The sequence below is a fragment of the Atta colombica genome, unplaced genomic scaffold (assembly GCF_001594045.1).
Source record: "Atta colombica isolate Treedump-2 unplaced genomic scaffold, Acol1.0 scaffold238, whole genome shotgun sequence".
NCBI lineage: Eukaryota > Metazoa > Arthropoda > Insecta > Hymenoptera > Formicidae > Atta > Atta colombica.
In genome coordinates this window covers 1,067,635-1,074,425 of record NW_017259336.1, presented here as the reverse complement: position 1 = coordinate 1,074,425, position 6,791 = coordinate 1,067,635, and the positions used below count along the sequence as shown (strand labels likewise).

The 6,791-nt window shown below is 29.8% G+C and overlaps 1 protein-coding gene across 1 annotated transcript in view; it reads left to right on the top strand.

The window, feature by feature from the left end:
* Window positions 1-6,791, top strand: part of LOC108688753 (proto-oncogene tyrosine-protein kinase ROS) — a 37,385-nt gene that overhangs the window by 920 nt on the left and 29,674 nt on the right. The gene's annotated exons all lie outside the window — the stretch shown is intronic.

Here is a 6,791-nt window from a genome sequence, read left to right as displayed (position 1 = left end):
ATAATATTTAATAATAAATAAAAATTATTTTTTTTTAATATAGAAGTATTATAAACAAATTTTAAAAATCTTATTAATTCTCCAAGTTAAGTAAAATGATTTAAAATTCTTCCGTTTATATTCCTTGAAAAACACAGAATTAATTTTTTCTTAACAAAAATATAAATTTCATTGCTGTTATCACAAATAAGCTATTACAAATAAGCTAATTTTGTAAATATTTTCTCGTATAAACATATAACGACGATTTGCGTATTCATCACTTTCATAACTTTTTATTCTCCGTCTAATCGATGGCTTTCGCGTCGAGTGCGGATATTGTCATTGATACGACGTGTTAATTAATGAGGAATATTAAAGACCATAGTGTTGTTCGCGATTCTTGAAATCTATGTCGATGAGTTGATTTGTTGTTCCGACGACCTAGTTCTTGCATTCTTTGGCAATGCAATGCACGTAAGCATATCCTTGCAGTCGTGACAGTTTTTCCCTTTGAACTGCCAATTTGTCAGAAGCGCAAGAAAATCATGTATTTACTTCGAGTAGACGTGCTTAGGTTTGATTGAAATTCAATTTCCATTCGTTCAAATACCAGGAGTTTACCGCAACGCTGTCCGCCATTTTCAATAAAAGCGTAGATACCTTGCATTGACAACAATCGATTGCAGTAATCAAGTAGAAATATTAACGAGAAAGAAACAACAAATATATTAATACAAATAATATGCACACAAAAATACATAAGATATTTCAAATTTATTTTAATAATTTTTTAGTCACGCTGTTAAAAATTAAAGAATCAGATTTAAAGCAATTTCTTGAAATAACATTTTATTATTTATTATACATTTTATGTTATTTTTGATAAATGAATAAAAAAAGTATTATTTTAATACAAAATATATGTAATTTAAAAAAACCACATCTAATTAATCCATTTTTGTAGTAGAATTACTTAACTTACTAATTTCAAACAGCATTTCTTATTAATGCATGTGCACTTAAAGTAAATAAACTAAATGTCAGCCAAATTAATACAGTTCTTGAGTTAAATTGTTTAAATCCATTAAGGATATATTGAGTAAGAACAGTGGCAATTTAAAGGGTTAAAAATAACTCAAATAGAGGGTATAAAATGTTATGACGCTGCATTTAACAATGCAGCGTTTCTACTTTCTACACTCTTTTGAACGTTGATATTTACTATTGAAAATGAAATAACGATGCCAAAAGATGTTCAGGATGAAAGGAGCAGTATCGATGCATTTTGATATTGCAAGTATCCCCAGCTGCGAACCAAGCGTCGGCGGCACGAAAATGACTGCGCGCGAGCGGCGAAGGACGTATCAATTTAAGTCCACTCTCCAGCTCGACTGTACCATTCATTAATTAACTTAACTACACGACGACACATCATGGCAGCCCATAAGCATAGCGTCGAGGATGAAAGACGAGCACGTAACGGATACAGGGCCATCTAATCCCTTTCTTACGGAGAAGGACGAAAACGTCGTTCTTTTGCGCGCCGCCTTCGCCGACTCGGATTATTGTTCATTACATGAATTATGACTGATCACATGTCATATCGCACACCATAATATATACTCTATGAGATCTGAAGTTTATAATATAATATATTTTTTTTTCTGTGTGATCGGAATTTTTAGAATGTATATTTCATTATTTCCAACAAATATAATCTTATTAATTTATAAAATATGAAAATGTCAATATAAAGCACGAATAAAATTTTTGAAACTTTTTGTTGAAACGCACACTTTATACATCTTTTGTATTGTGTTTGCTTTCTGAGATTGAAAATTTTGAAAAAAAATTTTTATAAAATAAAAATTGTACACGCTTAAATTTCGCAAAGAATATATTTATAGCGCAATCAACATTACTTTTATTTTATTACTTTCAAGCAGCAAAATAAACTGATCCATCGCGGCAGCGTGCGAAAGACGTCGGCATGAAAAAGGTTTTAATCAATGCGTTTGACAATTGACGAGAACGGAATTGGTACCAATTATCAATTTAACTCTTCTCAAAAAATGCACCGCCAACGTGCTTTCTGGTATCAGATCATTGCTCAAGTTTGTGTGCAATCTGGACGTTTCTTCTCATTTAGGTATCATCCTCACAAATCAATATAGTCAAATAATTTTTTAAATGATCAATTATTAGGGAAAGGAGCATAAAAGTCGTTATAAATTTCAATTTAAGTAATTACTTCTTATATTAATTTAATTCCTATTACACACACACACACACACACACACACACACACACACACACACACACACACACACACACACACACACATCGTACTTTGTAGTGTGACATCGATTGATGTAATTATACAGATAGATATTCATAGTAAATAGTCCCCCAAACAAATTTTGATTGTTACAATCAGATCACATATAACTATATTGATGTAATCAACATATCAAAGGAAATAAATCATGTCAACCATACACATACCTATCACACAAAAATAATTACGATGATATTACTCATAGTTAAATATTTTTGATTGTGTAAACCATATCTTTCTTTTTGTATAATTTTTAATTATTTTAATCATTAAATTTACTGCAATTTTATATATTACGATACTCTATTTCTCGCAATGAATAGATGCCGCGCGCAAACTGATGATGAATTAATTTTTACTAATTAGTTTATGACAGTTGTGTGATATTGTAAGTCATCGAACTCTCGCAACCCTTCCTCGCCCGCGCGCTAACGAATCAATTATCCCGCCGCCGCCACAGATAAAGGGAGAAGCGTGGTCTAGAAAAAAAATCACTTTCTTCGATCTCTTATCTATAATATATAATTCATTCTCTCTTACTAATCTCCTCCCTCCTTTTGTTTTTAAATGATTAAAAGAAAATGATTAAAAGAAAGGGAATTATCGCATGATAACAATTTTGATCGAATACTTCTTCCTACAGATAAAACATGTAATAATTTATAAATTCTAATCATGATTCTTATAATTTTTATTAATAAAAGATAATTGGTGCGCAGTTTGCATAAAATATGACAAATTATATAATCGAAAGCAACAATATTATTAGACACCAAAATCAGCCTTAATCGAATATGGCTCTTTGAACTTATTGCATTAAATTTCAAATTTGAAAGATCAATTTTAAAAGGTATGTAAACCGGAAAAAAATTTACTCCTTTAAAAAGATTAACTTAAAATAAATTTTGTATGCAATTTAAGTTATCAAACGTTTAACCTTTGTTATAAATATAGCTTTTAATTACATAATATGCTATATATTGATTATGTTACTATTACAAAATCTTTAATTTCATCGTTTTTGTACAAGAAACTTTGAGATTATAGGGAAAACTTTTCTTGTTTAAGAAGAGAATTTTATTTACAAAATAAGTTTACATGCGATTTATGTCGAAAAATATTGTTAATCTAAAATATTTAAAACAGTCTCGTCTTAACTAAAAATGATACAAAAATAGTGTCCTCGTATTATTTACTAAGCATGTAAGGATAGTAAAGTTATCTCTTAGGGTGATGCTTAGAAGATAACCTTAAGCTTGCATAACATATCCAAAGAACATCTTCATTTCTTGATCGTTGACCCTGATGTTCTAATCTCGAATCAGTACTATAATTCTTAACGTAATAAATAATTTATTGTTTCTCGATATTGCTCAAGATGTATGATTTCTCTAATACGCCGGCTTTAAATATGTTATAATATCAATACAAATAACTGATCAAAAGAAAAGTTATATCAACAAGAATTATCATACGTGAAAGATTAAATTATGTATAATAACATTAATATTTAAAATATTATAACAATATTTAAAATTAATTAATATAATATCAATAATGATTTTGTAGAACTGTAAAAAATTATGTACTTAAATGTTAAATATACGATTTGATTAAAGAGGATTATATATATAATCAATTATATATAATAATTATATAATTCAAAATAAAAATATAAATTATAAAAAAAAATTTTTAGAAAAATTATTATAGTCAAATATTTAAAAAATATTATAATGACAAGAACAATTTAAATTAAACAATTAATACTATAATTAATTATTAATAGCCAAAAAATCGTCTAAATAATAATATGATGTTTATTTTTTTTAATTATTGCGTATTTATGTATTTACTGTATACATACTTATTTACACTTACTACGTATACTTATTTACGCACTAATTGCGCACATTAGATCAGCATACATTAGCATGTATCTTTGTAAGAAACAATTTTGTTATAGTTATGTATAGATATTGGATTTTTATGCAATTTCATATTTTTTTTAGAAAGCAAATTGGAAAGTAAAAATAGAAATAGAAATTTATCTTGTTATAAAAACATTCTAAAAATGTATATTTATGCATATTATGCATATTTGTATAAATTTGCATATTTTGTGTATGTCTGCAAAAAATATCTGCAATGTCTATAAAAATCCGATGATCTATTTATGTATTTCTTGAAATAATAAAGCAACAATATCACGTTCGTATCATAACATAATTAAAATAATACAAATATTTATGGACAAATGACAAGTATGGAAGAGAGTAACGTTACACTGATATTTTCTTTTTCAACGTTTTGACGTCACCATATAATATAAACTGTACTAATATCAGCAAGCATAAATTTCCGAGTTTTCAAATATACGGAAATTAACGGTTTTGCTGAAGTTCTAAAAAATTTAGTTAAATACATTTTTTTGGAATTCTATTCAAATAATTAAAATGCTCAAGATGATGCCTAAAATTAAAAAAATTTTTTGGTATTGTTTATCACATTTGAATTTTCTACATAATTATTTTAATGCTCTAATAAAAGTATTTTCAGAACTGTACATAATTAAATTTTTATTATAAATATTTCAGCAAAATTTTTTCAAATACAATTAATGATATTTTAAACAAAAGTGTGCAAAAAACTTTATTTATATAATCAAACAAGATGAAAACACTTCGAGCACAAATCGAAAAGGCAGTTCAATAAATTCTAATTTTTTTAATTGCATAATTTAAATTTTGGAAGAATATTTATTTTAAAAATGATATTTTGGCGTGAAATAAGTAACGCGAATCCTATCGTTCAAGATACAACATATCGAACGGGATTCCCCGGATTCTCGCGCGACGAGCCTGATGTTACGTCAAATATGCAGGATCGTCCGGCATGCAACATTATATGTGTAGCCATATACAATGAACTTCCTGTCGGCCACATCCTCTCACCTACAACGGCGGGAGTTCGCCTCGCGGCGCATCGGTAATCGTGCAAATTTCACCTTTAATCGTGACGCAAATCTGGAGCGCATGACGCGCTTCATCGTTCACATTATCACTTTAATGCGAGAAATACGAGCGAAATCGACTTACATTTCTTATAAAAAGATTTTGCATAAACAATTTCTCATTTGACGAGATAAGACGAGATGAGAGTCAATATTTTCTCGCGTCGGAGAAAAAGTATGCGAATAATAGGACTTTTGTTAAATATCCGAGAAAGATGAGTGTCGGTACAATCGGATTCCTTCTCTATTTTATTAATTAACTCTAAGAGCAAGAGTTAAGTTAAAAACATCAGCTGTCACTCATTACCCGCTCGAAACTATCCTGCGGTTGGTTACTTTTAACGTATATATGTCAACGTATGTACGCGTTTTAATTGGGATGACGTCAGTTAAGAACGGTTGGCACCGCGTTTCCCAGGATTTGTTTGCGTTAAAAAAAACCATAACGATAACCCAGAAGAACAAGCAAAGTGTATAATTCTAGATAATTCTAGCTTGGACTACGAAGAAGGCAATAAAAATATGTTGCTTTATAAAAAGAGGTTGAATTATAAATTAATCGCTTACTGATAGAACGAAAACTCATTTTAACAAAATTTTCATTTTTTATTTTCTCAGACAGAAATCTTTGATCTATCGGCGACGCAGAATGTAATGGATCGTCAATTTAGTTTTTATGAGGGTTTTTTCCTCCGTGGTAACTCCATAAAAACGTACCGAACTTAGTGAAATGGATGTGGGAGACCCGTATGCAACTGCAGTTGAATGCATTAGAGCAAATACCGAGGAAGATTAATCGCGTGTGATGACGAGGGGGCGACACTTCTTTTCTCAGAAATCCAGACTGGGAGGGTGCGTCTTTAATATTTTATTTATAATCAACACTTACTCTTGGGGAGGGGGGAGGGGGAATAAAAATTGCTGAGCGCGAACGCGATCGACGCACCGAAAGCGTGTCTGGATGACATCGCAGCATCTCTCGTAATCGCATTAGGATTAGTGTGCAATGTATTTAAGGTCAACGATAACCCAGATTCTCATCTCGTACTAAACGGGGTCGGCCCGTCGCAGCAACGTCATCGTCAATTTTTATTACGCTCCATTCAATTCGCGCCGCATCAACATCGCAGATTTCATTCATGGGAAACGATCACTATGGTTTTTGTCAGATCGCATTAGTCACGCCGATGTACATAAACACCTAATCGCTTCAATAATTCAAATTATTGGAGCTTTTGACGAGAGGGCTTCCATTTAAATTACATATTCGTACTACACAGTGAGAAAAGTGTAATGAATTTAAATAAATAATTGTTTGATTAGTACCTACTATATAATAATATAAACATAATATTTTTTATGGAAAATAAATGTAAAAATATAATAGTTAAATCAAATTTATGGTTTTGTACCTAATAAATATATGTTTACATTTAGTGAATGTTTAACTAGTATTAT